Below are 19,641 nucleotides of genomic sequence, written 5' to 3' on the forward strand. Positions count from 1 at the left end.
CCTCATCAGGCCTGGTATTTGCTATAAGTTTTGACATTTATCTTTACAGACAAGAAAATACATCTGCAGATCAACTACAGTGAATAGAGGATGCATTAGTTTGAATGTAATTGGCCCCATAATGTCATAGGCTTTGACACTATCAGGAAGTATTGGTTTGTCAGGTTGGGTATGGCCTTGTTGGATGAAGTATGTCATAGTTGCAGGCTGGCTTTCAAGTTTCCTATGCCTTGGATACTGCCCAGTGTCTCAGTCAACTTCCTGTTACCTGCAAGATGTAGGATTACAAGCTACTATTCTAGCACCATGTCTGCCTTCATACTGCCATGCTCCCTGTCATGAGGATAGACTGAACCTCTGAAACTGTAAATTAGCCTATGAGTTGCTGTGGTCATGGTGTCTCTTGACAGCAAATAAAAATAGCTAAGATGGTGTGACTAATGACCCCAACTTCTACTTACACTCTTCAATGTTTTCTGTGTTTGCTTTGTGCAAATTGTTTGCTTTGTCCAACCCGCAACTGAGCATGGCATGCTACAAAGATAGGCCTGTGCCTAGGGCCTAGGTCACATGGGACTCCTCTGACAGGTAGCTGTGGCTTGCTTACTCTCTGACAGACTTGGCTAAATTTTCCTACAGTGTCTAAGAACATAGGAATCTTCCTCACAGCATTCTCACCTTCTCTCCTTCAAGTAGGATTACCTCCTGGTTTGACACTTCTTTGAACTCTGTGCCTTCTTTTGGAAGCAGACACTTAATGAAATACTTCTGCATTCTCCTGTGTTGGCATGTTTTCTTCCCTGAGAAGCCCCATTAACATAACCTTTCTCTACTGAAGGGAACAATCCTTTCATTCCTACCTCTGTAGGAGGTTTTAATGCTTACTTCCTTCTGGTAGGTAGCTCTGTGTTTTGGCTCATGTCATCATCACTTCTCTTCGGGGGAGGAAGATGTCAAGCAATGCTTTCTTTGATTCTCCCCACACTTTATTTGCCCTCGAAGAGATACTCTTATTTCTCCTTATTCTCATAATTGCTTTCTCTTTTAGAATTGGAGAATTTAATTAGTGCTGATGGGTTATCCATGGTTTTCTCTCCACCTTCTTCTGGCAAGGAAGAATCTGGAGGCAACCTTGCTTGATTTTCTGGATTTCTAGGCTTGCACATTAATGACTAGCCTTTTATCCCAGACACTAACCGTTGCCCTTGCTGTCTGCTTCTTCCTAATTGTAGTTTGCAAACACAAACTTTCAAGATAATGCAAACCCATTGTTCTCTCAATTAACTTCTGTCTCAAGCAGTAGTGGAGAATTGGAATCTTTCTCTCTGATGTGTACATGTCACAGTTTATATGTGTGACTCAATTTTACTGTGAGTGCATTTTTCCTCTAAATTTTTATTACTTTCCTTCAGTTTCCAAGAAACTTTTGTAGTCTTTCTTCTGCTGTTTTTTATTCCCTAAAGTTATTTCAGTGCCATCTAACATGGAACAAAAATGAAACTATGTTGACTCAAGTGGAGGCTAAGCTTTGGAATAGATGTTCTGTTTTCGTAGGAAGGAACTTGCCATATCAGAAATAGCATCCTAGTTAGAAACTTTAATTTAAAAAAAAGTTGTGAACGACACTGACACTGGTTGATTACCAGAGTAAAAGCTAAAATAAGCAATCATTAATAAACATATTTCTACAAAAATGTGTTTTCCAAATACTGCATCTTAATATGTTAAAGAAAGGATAGAAAATGGTCAACAGCTTACTGCAAGTCTGTACTTGAATAATTGCTTGGAACATTGAGTCAAAATCAGGACCTGGAAAGTAGAGCCTCAGATGATGTCTGATGGTCAGAATTACTAGGGCTGGATGCCAAAGGTTGTGTGTCTATTAGCTCAGAAGAACTGGTTGGGTCAAAAAGAGAGAATAAATTCCCTTCTTAGTGTATACATAGTTTGGATGATTCAGAAAGAACGTGGGATTTGTGGTAAATTTTTAGGGACTACTGATACAATTATAATCCACTACTCCAACCTCAATTGGGTTATGGGACTAGCAGGCTTGGAAATTATTGAGAACGGATCCCCATCAATGCCAGTTTTGGACCTTAACCCTTAGGTTCCTGCTAACTATAGAAAGGGAAACATCACAACTGCCTGCTAATTTTTAAAATAGAGCATATAAAGGTTAAGTTATCAGGGTTTTGCTCCATCCGTGAAGGGAAAAGCAGCTCCCGGTGGTCAAAAGAACTCAGAATCTGAGGTCAAAATCTACCTTTGGGTGATGACATGATTTTCTGAAGTGTTCAAAGGTTAGAACATTACATGTTAAGCTTTCAGTCTTCCTTTCTTCAGAGTTGGTATAGCTGGGCCTGTCAATCACCTGTCCAGGAGTCCACTCCTTAGGAAAGTTGATTCTCCTGAAGATATTCTAATGGGATGGTAGAAATAATTATCCACTATAGTGGAAAATTACCAATACGGAGTCAGGTAGAAATATAAGGGTATTTAATAGGGAAAAGCCTTACTTACAGAGTGACCTAGCCAGCCGGCGTGGCAGCAGTCTGTACAGCAAGAAGCAAAGTGAAACCGAAAGCGCAAATGCAGTCACACCACGTCATTCTGACCACGCCCTCACAAGCATGGTCAGGCACACATGTAGCCAGCCCCTAAGTAGGCGTGGCTACAGCTTCCCCTACAATCCACTAGTGATATAATAGAGTACTTCCTCCAGGAGCAATGTAGTTGTTCACAGAGCTTCCACCAGGAGGCATTGCTAAAGTTCCCACTTTGTTTTGTTTTGTTTTGTTTTGTTTCTGAGCTCTGACTCACAACATGCAACTTTTGCTTTTCATCCTTCTTGACGTTTGACGTTTTTCAGATAATGTCCACAAGCATGAGCATACTTTCTCTGAAACCCTGGGTTTCCTAGCTCTTTTTTTTTTTTTCTGAAATTCTCCCCGCCTTCTGTTACAAAGCTGCTTGCTGACCTCCATTGTTGAACATGCCTGCTTTCTTGAAGCCCAATTCAAAAGCCATAGCTTTGTTTGTTCCTCTTCTCCATCCCTCTTTATGCAATACCTGCAGAGATTTATAACTTTCTTTTTCTTTTGTTTTACTTTCAAATTCTAGTAAGATTGTTCTTAGGCTTCCTTCTGTGTCCATTTCTAAAGTCTTTTAATAATGAGTCTAAGCACCACAGCTAAACACTGAGCTGAATTCCTGGAATCCAGATGCAGAGAGGGAAGAGTGATGAGCAAAGTGGTAAAGACCAGGCTGGAGAAACCCACAGAAACATCTGACCTGAACAATGGGGTGCTGAAGCTGATAGCTGGGAAACCAGCATAGGACCAAACCACACCCCCGAACATGGATGTCAGTTAGGAGGCCTGGGACTCTATGGGGCCTCAGGTAGTGGATCAGTATTTATCCCTAGAATTGAATGGAATTTGGGAGCCCATTCTTCATAGAGGGAAACTCTCTCAGCCTAGACACAAAAGAAAATAAAAAGTCTAAGAAACTCCAATCTCTCCTGTAGTAATAGGCATGTTTACAATGTGATAACAGTATTTACTTAAAAGAAGGTAAGCATATGAAGTGAGAATTCTTGATTGGTAAGAGTGTAAAGAACATCCAAGTCAGGTTGATAAGAAAATTTAATAGCATATAAAGATATTGGAATGGGACACAAAAGTTTATACTATGAGATAATTTCATGCCTTGTGTTACACACATAAATCTTTGGAATATTAATCTTAAAACAGTCTGATGCTAGAGAGAATGATTAAAAAATGTTGGTCTCAGTGTTTATAATATAGTTAAATTATAATATACAAAGTATGATGTAATATATATGTATATATTATAGTATAGCTACATTATACAAAGGAAATCTGAATTTTAAAGAGGTCGATTTTGTAATTAAATCATCAATGAATGTTTTCTTTTTTTGAATTTTTTTATTTGAATTAGAAACAAGATTGTTTTACATGTCAATTCCAATTCTATCTCCCTACCCTCCTCCCCTGCCTATCCTCAACTAACACCCTACCTATCCCATACCCTTTCTGTTCCCCAGGGAGGGTGAGGCCTTCCATACGGGTTCTTTCAAGTCTGTCATATCCTTTTGGATAGGGCCTAGGCCCATCCCGTGTGTCTAGGCTCAGGGAGTATCCCTCTATGTAGGATGGGCTCCCAAAGTCCACAATGAATGTTTTCTTAAAGAGCTTGCTAACTAGAAAAAGTTAGATCATTGAGAAACAAAATTTACTAATCAACACAAGATAAAAAAGAAAATAAATGTGTTAATAAGCTCAAAGAGCAAGTGATATGGAAGTTAAATAGCTATTCCAGGAACAATAAGAAAAAGCACAGAAGACATAGGAACTGACAAAGGAGTTGTGGAGTTGCTAAAAATTGAATAAAAATAGAACTTGTCTTATTGAAAAATGAATATTGAATTTACAGTAGGAAAATTAAAGTGTGTCTAATTACATGTAGGCACACATATGCACTATAATGGTTATATTTGTTGGCTTTTGCTATTAGAAACATGCAACTGCTAAACAATTTCTATGTGTCAAGTTCTATGCCACTATGCTCTTATGATACAAAGAGAAACAAGGTTTCACTCAGCAGAGGAGAAGACCTTCTTTAATGAGAATTCAGAAACAAAGCTACAGCTAAACAGGTAATAGGTTTAGTATGAAACAAGAAAGAATATAAATCCAACTTTAACGCAAAAAATGAAGGGCTTGAGCTTAATATTGCAGAAAAACAAGAACTAACTTAATAGAGGTTATTACTTCATCAAAATGAATAAAGTAATTCCAGGCTGGTATACACACTTGTGGTCATCAAAGAACCACATTATCTTCTGGGACCAGCAGCTAGGCTGAGAAGGCACTGAGCAATGAGAAGGGTCTAGCAATGAAAGTGAGGCACAACCCAGCTCTATGTCTAGGTTCCAACCAAAAGGAAGTTTACTGAGAACAGTATGGTGAATTGAACTGAAGCCAGGATGCATTCTTTGGCTGATTCTCAATGAGAAAAGGAAAAGGTGAGCATAGCCTTTGGAAACTTTTAGAGCACATTGGCTTTGCCAGGAAGGAAACCCAAAAGTATGACCTTGCACTCCATATAACAGTACTCTGAAAGAAAGGGAAGGTAACAGACAAAAACTTCAAAATAACAACAGCAAAAACTGGTTCTTCTGCTTAAAGGCTTTGAGAGAGTTTCTGGAAAATTCTACTTCTGGGAGGAACTTTACAATAAATCTATAAGTGTGGGAGCATGTGTGAGAAAAAAATGGACTCAGAATATTAGGGGAACTCAAATAAGTTTGAATGTTAAATTCTGTTTGAAAACAATGATATGAAACATTTATGTTTTATTACAAATTAAAATCATTCTGTGCTATGCAAGGCAATTTTAAAGCTGAAATAGTTTTTCATAAAATAATTTGAAGGAAAAATACTAGGCATACTGAGAAAAGTATCCTAGACATCATTTTCAATAAAATATGTTCTTTAGGCTACCCCACCTTCCTCAGATCCATGCATGCTGGAAGAAAACTACACTAATACAAACAACATTATATTTTGAAATAAAGGGAATAGACTAAATAATTGTCAAACTTAATTTTTTAAAGCAAATTATATCATATTAAAGACAAAAAACATGTGGAAGTCAACTAATGGCGGAATGTACATATATATATATATATATATATATATAATATATATATCTTATTGGCTGATGAATAAAACACTGGCCAATAGAGACACGAAGATAGGTGCATCAGAGATGAGAATTCTGGAAAAGACAGGCAGAGAGAGTTTGTCAGAAAGAGATGCCATGTAAAGACTGGGGGTGGGGGGGAGATAGGATGTACCAGGTATCCTCTGGTAAGATAATGCCATGTAGAAATACATAGATTAGCCTTTTTCCTTTGCTGCTCTTAATATTCTTTCTTTATTCTGTATGTTTGGTGTTTTAATTATTATATGACAATTGGACTTTTTTGTGGTCCACTCTATTTGGTATTCTTCTACTTTCATTGGCATGTCTTTCTTTAGGTTGGGAAAGTTATCTTCTATGATTTTGTTGAATATGTTTTCTGCACCTTTGAGTTAGTTGGGTTTCTTCACCTTTTTCTATACCTATTATTCTTAGGATTGGCTTTTTCACAGTATCCCATGTTTCCTGGATATTTTGTGTTAGGGATTTGTTGCACTTGTGATTTTCTTTGGTCGATAAATCTCTTTCTCCTAGTATATCTTTAATGTCTGAAATTCTCTCTTCCAGCTCTTGTATTATATTGTTTATGCTTGCATCTATAGTTCCTGATCATTTACTCAGTTTTTCTAATTCCAGCCTTCCTTCAGACTGTGTTTTTTTTTCTTTCTTCTTTTTTATTGTCTCTATTTCAGCTTTCAAACCTTGCACTGTTTGAATAGTTTCTTGCAACTTTTGGGTTGTTTTTTCCTCCATTTCTTGAATTTGTTTGTTTGTTTTTTTCTTCCATTTCTTTAAAAGATTTTCTCATTTCCTCTTTTAGGGTCTCTGTCATCTTCATTAAGTTGATTTTAATGTTGTTCTCTTCTGCTTCATCTGTGCTGTGATGTTCAGGTCTTGCCAACAGATAGACTCTGTTGGCATCATATTGGTTTTTCTGTTGTTGAATGTGTTCTTATATAGTTGTTGCCTTCCTATCCCTTCTTCAAGAGGGTGCAGGTGGGTCTCTTCCTCTCCTTTTGGGTACGGGTCTAAGGTACTCTTATTGTGGGTGCAAGCAGGCCAGTACTCTGATGGGTCTCACAGTGGGTGCAGGCAGGTCTGAAACACTCCCTCTTCCATTGGGTGGGGGCAAGACTAGCACAGTGATATCAGAAGACTATGGATTTCTTGGTCCCCTGGGGGTGAGTTGACCTACTGCAGTGCCCAGGACAAGAGATCCCAAAGTCAGGATATTTGTTTTCAATAATGCACAAAAAAGCTCTGTGGCAGAAGGTAACCACAGAGCAGTTCTGGATCTGCCTGAGTGATAGCCTGTGTCAGGCTGCACTGGGGTGATGATGAATTTTTACAATAATGCTTCAAAACAACCGGAGTTGATAACTGTAAGTTATAGAAGACTTTAAAACATGTTGAATTAGAATTAAGAAAGAATTGAAAAATTAGCTGAGGTCACTGATATACACAATTTAATTATTGGTACACAGGCATGGACAGCAGAGTGGATTTTTGTGAGAGAAAATTTATTTATTAATTGAATGAGGCAAGAGGTTATCTCAGAGAGTGGCATAAAAATACAATAATAAATACACAACATTCAAGAAAAGTTTTATGCACAATGGCTTCAGGATTACCCAAATCATTTCAGCATGATTTAGAGAGGAAGAACAGACATGGTAAGAAAGGTACTAGAACTTTCTAACATGAAAGAAAGACACATGTTTTGAAATTAAGTATTCAGTAAAAATATAAAGTAAAGCTCAGAAAAAGCAATGACGAGAAACTTAGAATAGCAGAAAATATTATAAAAACTGAAGGAGAAACCTAGCCTGAATTTTCTACAATGTGAAAGATAAGAAAAACATCCACATTATCTACAAATGTGTAAAAATTAGATTCCAGCATAACTTATCAGCAACATAGCCATCACAAGATGGCAGGATGGGATGAGGACAAAACTCCAAGTACTATAATAAAACTAACCAAGTGACTACTCAATTGGGATTGCAATACAGACATTTTCAGATACACAAAGATTTCACACTACCAATTTTCCTAAAATATTGCTCTTGCAAATAAAATACATGTGCAGAAACTGGGGCTGTTGTTCAGGCATTGTGATTGCAGGTGCTGTTGTGTGGCATGCTCAGGACTACCTTATTTCTTGGATACATGGTAATGCTTGTTCCATATTAACCATATTCTTACTTTGGCTTTGTAATGAGATATTATTTCAAAATATTTAGCTTTATTTCAAGACCTCAACAATAAGTCAGCACAGCATAATTCCTATTGTCACCACTAGAATTCCCATTCTGAACCTATTACCAATTTGTTAAAAGCCATGGTGTACTTGAACATGGTCAAATCAGTTTTCTGAATAAATAGTACAGCCTTGCCCGTGATGGAGTCTACAAAGATGATTTGTAAAATCACTATATTTGTTATATTTGAGAGTTAAAATAGAATAGGGTCAATCTTATTTAATGCTTTTATTTTCGAATTTTATTTATTTATTTTACATTCTGATCACAGTTCTCCCCCCTGTCTCCAGTCTAGTGCCCCCCCACCACCCACAGCTCCTCTAACCCCACCCCAATCCACTCCTCAGTTTCTAGTCAGAAAAGGGCAGGCCTCCCACGGATATCAACAAATTGTTAATGTCTCTATTTGTATAGTTAACTGTTAAATGAGGTTTTTCTGGTTTGGCAGATCCCGCTGCCCTTCTCTGTCTCACAGAATCATGCAGACTCTATATTTGTTATAAAGCTATTGGCCCTTGGCTTGGTTTCTTACTGGTTAGCTCTGTCTTAACTATTTACCCATTTCTACTATCCTGTGCATTTCCATATAGTCTTAATCTTACTGGAGAAAGGTTCAGGGACCTGTTACTACTCTGGTGTCCTACATGTTGACTGCTCAGTGTGTCCACAGAGGAGAGGAGAAAAGAGGAGAAGAGAGGAGAGGAGAGGAGAGGAGAGGAGAGGAGAGAGAGGAGAGGAGAGGAGAGAAGAGAAGAGAAGAGAAGAGAAGAGAAGAGAAGAGAAGAGAAGAGAAGAGAAGAGAAGAGAAGAGAAGAGATTTCTTGTTTGTTCCTGTTTACATTCTGATTTTGCCCAGCTACATCACTTCCTGCCTGGCCAATCAGCCAATCGGTGTTTTATTCATTAACTGATAAGAGAAACATATACACAGGACTTTCCCCATCAGTTAACTAACACACCTAAGCTATTCAACATGGTCAGAGATGTCTTAAAATGTAGAGGTATGATGGGTTTGACATGCTTTGTACCTGATGAATGTTCTCATCTTAAATAGAGAAACATCTAACTTATTAGAAAACCTTGACGAGCTGAACATAAAGATATGAGCATCCAAAAGTCTGTTAAATTCTGAAAAGTAACATAAGCTCACAGTCAGAGGAATATGTAATTTTATATTGTGTATACATTAATACCAGTGAGAACCCAATGTAGGGATCATATGGACAGATGATGTTGTCAAATGTTTAATGATTCTTCAATGTCTAATTAATCCTAAAAAATGCCCTTTTATATGTATGATTGTAAGTTCATATTCAGTACAATATAATGATTTGGTATAAATAGGATAACACTGAGGAACATGAGTTACGCTGAGAGTGGTAATGTGAAAGTCAGCTTCATGCAACTAAAGAAATGATTTAGTATTAACTTGGGATTTTGAACAATAAAAGAAAGGAAAAGAGGGCTGCTCCACTTGGTGTCATGTGATGTGGAGGTGGATATTCAAGTGTTTATGTGATCCATATCTTTATTAGACCTTTGTAAATGTTGTAGGAAAGTACAAGAAAAAAATACAAATCATTGGATCAGCTAAACTATACTCTGGCTCCAAAAGTGGATGATTTCATTGGAGGACACTTACTAGCGAACGCTGAAAAGTGGGTGAGAAGCCATGCTTGGAGATCCCTGGAGGTTGACAGAGCACCTGGGCTCAAACCCTCCTAGCACTCTTTGCATGATGCTGGGCCACCACTTTACCTCTCCAGGCACCAATTTTCCTGCCTGGAAGAGAGCTTAAGAATGAGATATAAGTATAATCTAGGAAAAAAGTCTATCTTCTCAGACATTGCACTGAAGCTTTCTTAATATTCTCTTTCCCAGCAAGGTAGCCACTCTATTAGTATCCCATTCAGTGGGTAAATTCTTCTCAGCATGAGTTCTGGGAAAGACTTAGTCTTGTTAATCAGCCCATACATTTAGTACCAGGACACTAAGTACCAGGCACACTTCTAAGTTTTCTTTTCATGTGTATACTTTACTTTTAAATTCAGTCTAAGTATTAGACAAATGTTAGCCATTTATACTAATGCAATACCATTTTCTAAGAATTTAGGCAAGGAAAATTCTGTTTAAAACTATCCAAAGATTAATAAATTTACATCAGAGGAAAGTGCCACATGAATTTTCTGGAACTCTCATCTGTGCAAATACTTGAAATAGCAATATGAGTGGAAACGGATGAAAAGTGGGGAATGGGGGACATAAAAGAGTTGAAACATTAATGTAAAATCCTTTCTGAGACTTAAAATGCCTGTCATTCTCCATTAATGGAATCACCACCACAGTGGGTCATGAACCTTTTGAGGCACATATAGATATCTTGTGTATCAGATATTTATGATTCCTAACAGTAGCAAAATTATAATGTTGAAGTGACAATGAGATAATTCTATAGTTGGGGGTCACCCCAACATGAGGGACTGTGTTAAAAGGATACAGCATTTGAAAATTTGAGAACCACTGCCTTAGGGGATGGTTTGAACTTTGTAATTAATTTATCATCAACGATGCTAGAAAAAAACCCAAAACATCAAAACATAGGGAAAAGCAATGGAAGCCTATAATGCAAAATAGGGTTGAAAGGAGACACTGAACAGGACCAGAGCAGGGCCATAGGACATGTCTGGTGAAGACTGTCATAATTTCTCAGTGCTGGGGAACTCATAGGAACATCAGTCCATATATGTACATGTGTTTCCATATATTATTTAAATAGACATACGTGACATGACTAATATAAACCTAGAGATAGATATTGGGGTTCAAGATGATAGTCAGATAAGAAAAGCCACCAGCCACTAGGTCTTGCTGTATCTCAGATTGAAAGGGTAATCCCACTAGCTCCATGAATCCTCAGACTGCAATCCTAGACTGCTTTCTCTCCTCAACAAGGCTGGAGACTTAATCTTCACATGAGGCCCTTTGCTTTTTCCTTTTATATGTCCCTAGTTCTGGGATTAAAGGCATGTGATCCCAAGTGCTGAGTTTCTTTTTAGGACTGGATCAGTTCTGTGTAGTTCACTGTGGCCTTTAAGTAACAGAGATCTCTCTGCTTGTTTCCTCAGTCCTGGGAATAAAGGTGTGTATCACCATTGCCTCGCTCTATGGCTTGTGGCTAGCACTTGCTCAGTAGAGTGTGTTTCTATGTGTGTGTGTTTGCATGTGGGTAGGCATGTATGGAGACACAATTACATATGTATGTGTCCATGTGTACAGTCCAGAAGACAATCTTGATTGCCATTCTCAGAAAGACAATCTGCTTCTATCAAGACAGGGTCTCTCATTAGTGCATCTCACCAGTACAACTAGATTCATGGCCAAATGTCACAGGATCTTTCTATCTATGCCTCCAGAACTTTTGGATTACATGCACATATGACCTAAGCATTTTTACATGGGTCCTAGAGATGGACTTTAAGTACTCATGCTTACAGATAAATGTTTTATGGCTGAGCTGTTCCCTCATTTCTAAGAGAGAAATCTAGTCTTATCTTTTAGATTTTGCACATTTCCAAATCCAGATGAAAGGCACACATTCAGTTTTTTCTGTTTTATTATAACTTCATCTTGACACTGAGATAAGGGTAAGTCAATGAATAACTCTGGTAATAACAAAACAATCTATGTTTTCTAAAATGAAATGTAAGAACATTTAAATATGCTCATTATGGTAGATGTTTACCAACATTTATACATCCAAGACTCAAGTATTTCAGCTAAATTTCTATGGGAGAATCCCTTCTTTTCAACTACAGTTACATGTTATAGTAACAATCAGTAAGTTCTTTAAGAAACTCAGAACTTGGTAGAAAGTTCAGGAGATAGCATAGGCAACAAGTCTGACTGGACTCTGGATAATAAATCATATATGTATGTACAGGTATATGACTGTACACATACAAAAACTAAGGAAATAATAAAATATTTGTTTCTGATATGATATGACTTATGTTTCAAATTCACCTATATATATATATATATATATATATATATATATATATATATGTGTGTGTGTGTGTGTGTGTGTGTGTGTGTGTGTGTGTGTGTGTGTGTGTGATGACACACATATATATGTGTGTGTGTCTATATGTATGTCTGTAACCATAACTCTTTCTGCCAGCCACCTGAGTTCTGCCACCATGTTAGGGCCCCCAAATAACACACAGAGTTTAATATTAGTTACAATGATGCTGGCCAATGACTAAGATTACTTATTTGCTAGCTCTGTCTTAAGTATCAACTATAACCATTAATTTATATATTTTATAAAGAATTATCTAATAGTGGACTCTAGCAGCATGCTTCCTTTCTTTCCAGGATCACATGGTGACTCTCCTCTTTACTACATTTCCCAGAATCCTCCTCAACTCCTAGCCCCACCTATATTGCTTCCCTATTTTCCAACAGTGCTTTATTTATCAACCAATAAGACAAAAATATACAAAGAAGGACTTGCCCCATCATATGTGTGTTATTTGACTCTTTTATTTAATAAGTCCTTAATGCTTACAAGCTTTTTAATTTTGCTTCTGTGCACAGGCACAGTGTCACACAAAATGCTTTCTTCCATCAGCTGACTTCTTTTTTTAAGTTTGCGTTCTCCTACATATGGTATACTATTTTTTGTATGAATTTACCACTTCAGAATTGCTACTGCTTTCTCTACGTAGCGCCCCACCTGTGTCAATGATCTGTCTCCCCACCATAGAGTTCTGTCTACTGCAATGAAGCATGAGAGGAATATTTTGAACTCTCCGAGGTTGAAAAGTAATTACTATTTTGAGACTGATATTAGAAACCCATTCATGATTAATGCAGCACTGTGACACTCTCGAATCATGCTGTCCAACCATCTCCACAGCTGCACCAACCTTATTTTGACCATTTTGTGCCAACTTTTGGGTAGAACAGACTTTTGCAAACATTTTATCCTACAAAAGGTTCCCATGTCAGAAAACACATTGAGCAAGATTAAAGCAATTGTCTCAGGTCATGTAGCTAGTAAACTGCATCAGAACTCAAGTAAGAGTCTTTCCTTTGTCTCTCCATTTCACCATACTTATCTCTGTTGAGTTTGCAATTTATCATGCTACATGCATGTTAGTAGAAATAAAGTTAAGCATAATAATTATTTGCAAGGTTTGCCCCATTTGTTCTTGTGCTGATTAAAAAACAAAAAAATATAATTTATGGACATTCAGCTGCTTATCATTTTTTTATCAATCCCCTAATATAGATGAATGGAATGTCTTATAATTTGAATATTTCTATTGTGAACAAACAGAATAATTCAAAAAATTTTGGCAATCCAATAGAGTTAGTTTGGGGTTGAGACAATATTTTAGAATTCCTCTATGGATTTAACAATATACTCAAAGTTATAAATAGCATCTTAAGATTATAGCTGGTAATAAAATAACAATTCTTTGTCTTGAACTTGGCTTCTCTCATATCCTAACCTTGTAAATAAAGTACATAAAATCTTCTCTGAGTAAACATTATACATCAGGAAATGAGTTATTAACTAAATCAATACTATTGAAAAAGTTTGGTGAACTATTACTTCAAATAAACTCTTCAAATTTGTGTTCCAATTAATATTTGTCTTTAAATGGTACACATGATCAGGTTGGAGACATCCAAAAGATGGGAGCTTTTAGTTCCTTTATTGGCTGACTATAACAAGATTCTTATAAAACCCTTCCTCTATAAAACCATTTCTTTCTTCTTTTCTTGTTCCCTTTCTGTTCCCCCTGCAACTATTTTCTCTCTTCCCTTTCTTGTAATCTTTTTTCTTCCCTTTGTCCACATTCTGCTTTTTCACCTCTTAAAACTAAGTTCCTTCTAAAACAAAGCCATTTGCTGTTTGCAAATCTCACTGAAATTTCCCACAGGCAACAGAATAACCTGTTTCTCTGTGTAGCTTTGGAGCCTGCCCTGGAAATCTCTCTGTAGACCAGGCTGGGCTCCAACTCACAGAGATTCAACTGCCTCTGTCTCCCAAGTGCTGGGATTAAAGGTGTGAGCCACTACCACCCAGCTAAGAATAACCTGTTCCTCAGGAGCAGATGTGGTCTGTCACCTTACTTAGCCAGGCACACACAGTATGCGGAGAGATCTCATGTCCCTCTGAGTATGGCAGTTCAACTGGATGTTGGTGATATTCTTGACCACACAGGTACAGCCAAGGTTGTACCTGGGAAAGCCCATAGGATAATCAACATGAAACATGCCACTGGAGAGAATTCTTATTTGAAAATAATATGACACATGATTTTTTAATGCTTTCAGTTACTAACCACATGATAAAATTTGGGAATCCAATTCAAATGGCCATTTGGGTTATTATTTTTTTTTTTGAAATGCCATATTGACATCAGTGGCAAAAGTGTTTATATTCATGGCGAAATACTGTGTGATGGTCTCTGAATTGGGCTCAGAATATCAAGCCTGGTTGAGGATTAGAGAGATGTGCCTGCTTTCCCTTTCTTTGTGCTGTGCACTATCTATTTTGGTGTACTTTATATCCCCTCTTATGCAGAAAAGTAATCCCTTTCAAATGGTTTGATTCTTCTCTGCTGCATGTAAGTGCCCCTTTGTGCCTTATATAATGTTTATGTAAGACTTCTACTTGCAGGCTCAATTGACAGCGTAAGTTTCATTCTTTTTACTTCTTTTATGGTAAAACTATATCCTCCCTTCTGTTTTCTCTAAGAAGCTATTTTTAAAACACAAGGCCTATGATCTGTTCCTTTGCTTTCCATCCACTGACATCTCATGGGTCGATGTTTATGCAATGCATTTGCCTCTTATGCTCAAATAGTCTATGCCAAGGTAAATCAAAAAGTCTGACACATTATGGAGACCTCTATGCTTCAAATGTGGCATTGCTCTCTCAACCTTGGAACACCCTGATAACCAGGTATACTGGACATAAGTTATGCATCATTTTCTTGACAATTAGCTGCCAATAAGCTGTTCTCTAATGGGTTAAGATACATTGATTCAAGGCATTTCAATTGTTTTGTTCACCCCAATGGGTTACACTGAGATTTGATTGGGACCAATTCAAATGTATTAACATTTGCTCATCCTTAACTTAAAAAAATAATTTTTTTGCCTTGCTTTCCTTACATTGTAGAGATAGAGTTCCCTTCATTTGAGATGTCACATTTTTATTCAAATATTAAACAATTCATTTTTGTAGTATTTTCTACATGTTAAAGATAGACATTGCCAACTTTAATTTATAAGTAAAAAAAAACTTGGTCAGGAGATGATTTGAGACACTGAAGAAAAATAATACCAGATCTACTCAAAACAAGGCTGGGGCTGGTTCTGCATATGATATTATTCTATGACACAACTTTCCATTAGAAGCCTATAAAGGTTCTAATGACATACATGAATGCAGTGATGATTTCCAAATCCATAAACAAACATAGATCATTGTCAATTATGCATTGATCTCTGCACTAGTCATGTTAGGAAGATGTTATTTGTAAGCACGGACAAGCTAACATTTTACCTTTTTGATTTTGCAGTTATGATTCTATTCAGAATATGACATACATCTTATGTTTTCCAATGTTTGATTCACAATATTCCAAGTAAATCCATCAAATGAAAATTTTATTTAAAAGAAAATATTATAATTTGTAAACATTCATGAAACGATTAATATCTTTTTAATATCTAATTTTCACCTACAAAATTGAAAATAAGAAACAATTATTTGGTTCAAGAAAAGCATGATCTGTGTAAAAATGTATTCCTACACATATTTCTTAGACTATTTCATTTTTGGTTAATTTCAGGTTTAAAAGAGACATAAAATAGAACTGAGAAATTCTATATGCCCCTCATCCTTTCTCCGAAGGTTAATAGCTTGCATACTCATGCCTTTTAACCAATTAACACATTAATTAAACTACAGAGTGTATTTGAATTTCCCTAGTTTTTATTTGCTTATTTATTTTACCCTGGATTAAAAACAAGATATCAAATTATATGTTCATGTCTTGACTTTTCTCCATTAGACACTGGCTTATTGGCAAATTGTTAAAAAGGATATTGTGATATTTGACATTTGTCAAAGTGAGTGTCTCCAAGTCCATTTGTTATCCAACAAGACAGATATAGTGTCTCAATGCCTAATTCCATATGGATAATTTACTTCACAAGGTTAACTTGAGTTCAGCAGGTCCTACTTCTTTGCTTATGTGTACATGTCATGTTAAGTGAATAAAGTCAGTTTTTCACCAAATAATTAGACAGTTGGCAAATTGAAATCTATGTTTCTCATGTCAAAGGTTAATTTTCTATATGAAACTTCATTTACATTTTTTTCAGATTCAGAAATGAGATTTCAATGGTTATACCAATAAATCAACCCTCCCTGATCAGGGAGACATCCAGACAGTTCTCCATGGACTGCTCTACACATATTTTAATTACTCCATTTTGAGGTAGAATTTGCTCAGATTTATTCAATAGATGTGACTATCCGCATTTATTCCTCTGTCTCAATGAAGTAAAAAGAAGTACAGATAGAGAGAAATTCTTAAGTAAAAGATCAAGCAGAGAAAACAAAAACACAGACTAAATTAAGACAATTGAGCCAGGTGGTGGTGTACAGTCCTTAAATCTCAAAAACTCAGAAGGCAGAGGCAGGAGGATCTCTGAGTTTGAGGCCAGCAAAGTCTACATAGCAAGTTCCAGGATAGCTAGACTACATAGAGAAAACCTGTCTCGAAAAACAAAAACCAAACAAAAAATGAACAACAAACAAAACAACAAAAAACATATAAGGCTGAACTATTAACCAAACTCAGAAGACCTGAAGTATTTGTCTGAGAGGTTTTTATACAACTTAGTATTAATTTTAAAGTAAGTAATAAGAAATTTTAGAATAAAAATGCTTTTAAACATGGCTAAGAACAAGATGATTATTGATTGTAAATAAAGACAAATTAATATAACATCAGAGGCATGCATTACTGAAATAAATTTGTGTATAATTATTTATACCCAAATTATCATTTGATTCATAAAATATGCTTTCTATTCATAAAAATTATAAAAACTATACAAGATATAAATGTTATATAAATATGGTAAATAACAAGTATAATATGAAAATGTAATAAATAAGGCCAAATCAAATAATTCTTCAATTTAAGCTGCTTTATGTTCTATGAACATGCTGGGTGCCATCCTAATAATGTTGGGTTCCATAGGTCTAACAAACATGCACCATGGAAAGTGATCTAGATAAAAGATAAATAAGGAAGGCAGACAGTACTGTTGGTAAAAGTACGCATAAACATGCTATATCATTCCAATGAGGTAGACAACTGAGTTGACAACCCTAAGCATGTCTGGGAATGTCTTGATGTGGTAAGAGGACACACCTTAACTATGAGAAGTATTGCTGAGTGAGCTAGTGTCCCAAGCTGAATGAAAATTAGAAAGTGACCTGAGTGCAGACATTCATTAGTTTCTGTTTCCTGATTATGATTGTGATATGACCAGCCACCTTAAAACCCTGCCACCATGACTTCCTCATTATGATGACTACATCATTGAAGGGAGTCAAAATAAACCCATTTCCTTGTAAGCTGAATTTTATGAGAGTGTTTTATTACACCAACAAAAAAATAAGCAATGTGGAGAAATCAGTAGAGAGGAACTGATCCTTTGCTCTGAAAACTCCTGACCAAGCGCTTCTTTGGCCTAGGGAACTGGTTTAAGGGAGGGATTTGTGTTTATAGTTGGGAACTACAAGAGTCTTGGAGTACTACAAGCAGAGCTTAATGGGAACATTCTGGTAGGAGCTTGGAAAACAATGATGTGGAGGGAAGCATAGACAAAGGCCAGCTCAGGAGGCTTCAGAAGAAATCAAGAATTCTACAGGACTTCAGCTAGTGGCCATTCTGTATTAGTCCAGTAGAGAATGTGGCTGAATTCTGTCCATGTCCTTAGAATTTGTAAGAGACAGAATTTAACAGTAAAGGATTAATTTCATTAGCTGAGGAAATCTCAAGATAGCTTTAGCTGTACAGTTCTTGCTCATTACTTCTGTTAAGATAGACAATGAGGGAAATAAAAAATATCTGTAAAATGTGAAGTTTACTGACAAAAGTCGAGGGAGCAAGTTTAAAACTGGGGGCCAGAAAAGTACAAAGGACAAAGACTCTGTATTTGTTAAAGAGGAAATTTACTCCCTTTGTTGGGACAGTAGGAAAGTGCCCTGAATGGAAGACCCATCAATCTCCAATTTAAGAAAATGCAAATTTACCAGAATGCACGAAATTTGAACTGAGATCATACAGAAGTGGTTCTATGTTCAAAAATAAACCACCTTCTTAGGCATGGAGTTACATAGTCATACAGTTATACATATAGTTAGTGTATGTATAGTCTCACTACCTGAGAACTAGTGGGGTATATATTAAATCACAAGCTACGAGCATCACCCCCATGACTCCTTTTTCCCAGGTTGGCAAAGAGGCTATAGAGTTCCTAGAGCTAGTATAAAATACATAAACCTGCAGGAGTTTGTCAGAGCTCTGGAAGGCTTCCTCAAAATATCCAAGAAATTGGGAGTCCTCAAATGAGTGGCCACAGTCAAATTGGTCAAACTTATCAAGCTTGCTTCATATGATAAGAACTGTTTCTACAATGAGCAGTTTCCACCACAAAGCACCTACAAATAAGACTGAAAGAGCATTGTGTGAAGCATCCCAATTGAAACCTAAATTGCAATGAAGATTCCAGTAAGTTAAAAATACATGGATCATGGAAAGTTCACTGAGAAAATCCATAGCCATGTAATGGAGCAAGCCCAAGACAGAGGTCATGTGTACCTCTGGCAGCAGAGCAGGAAGGTTAGTATCGCTATTCAAGCATGTTGGAACCCAGATAATTCCATCGTGAGCTCCAAATGCCCCATATAGAGTTGCAGGATTTTAAGTTTTCCATGCTAGGTTTTGGTCTTGCTTTGATCCTATTATTCTTTGCTATGTTCATTTTTCCCATGGAAAGAGAATATTTATTCTTTGCTTTCATATGTTAGAAGGACACAATTTATGATTTTTCGTGTCTCACAGTCTCAGTTGTCTGTTTGTGCATAAGAAGAGATTGATCACATACACTCCAAACAGTATTAGAATTGTTAGTGACTTTTGCTATAAGACTGAATGATGTCCATAAGCTAAGGGGTGTAAAGTTATGGCTTAAAAGTGCCATATTGCCTCCGCTTCCTGAGTGCTGGCATTAAAAGCATGAGCCACCATGCCCACCTCAATTTTCTTATACAACCTAGGACAACACTGGCCATGATGTGTTGTGCTCTCCTATATTGATTAGCAATCAGGGAATAGCCCCCACAGAAATGCCCACAGGCCAATCTGATGGAAGCAATTATTCCATTGAGATTCCCTCTTCCATAATGTGTCTGTGGAGCTGACAACCAAGATTAGTGATCACAACTGTCATAGCAAAGTACCAGGATCTAGGTGTTTTTCTTCATAGTTCTGAATGCTAATTAGTAGGTCAATAAGGTCAAGAGTTAGTAAGGTTTGTTCCT

The 19,641-nt window shown here is 36.7% G+C and overlaps 1 long non-coding RNA gene across 1 annotated transcript in view; it reads right to left on the reverse strand.

The window, feature by feature from the left end:
- LOC103160984 overlaps positions 1–2,564 on the reverse strand; it is a 31,890-nt gene extending 29,326 nt beyond the window's left edge. The window contains exons 1-2 of the long non-coding RNA XR_003479982.2: positions 2,524–2,564; positions 2,267–2,422 (exon numbers count right to left, since the gene is read on the reverse strand). This is a non-coding gene — a long non-coding RNA (uncharacterized LOC103160984). The remainder of the gene's footprint in view (positions 1–2,266; positions 2,423–2,523) is intronic.
- Between the last annotated feature and the right edge of the window lie 17,077 nt (positions 2,565–19,641).

The sequence above is a fragment of the Cricetulus griseus genome (genome assembly GCF_003668045.3).
Source record: "Cricetulus griseus strain 17A/GY chromosome 1 unlocalized genomic scaffold, alternate assembly CriGri-PICRH-1.0 chr1_0, whole genome shotgun sequence".
In the NCBI taxonomy this organism is placed as follows: domain Eukaryota; kingdom Metazoa; phylum Chordata; class Mammalia; order Rodentia; family Cricetidae; genus Cricetulus; species Cricetulus griseus.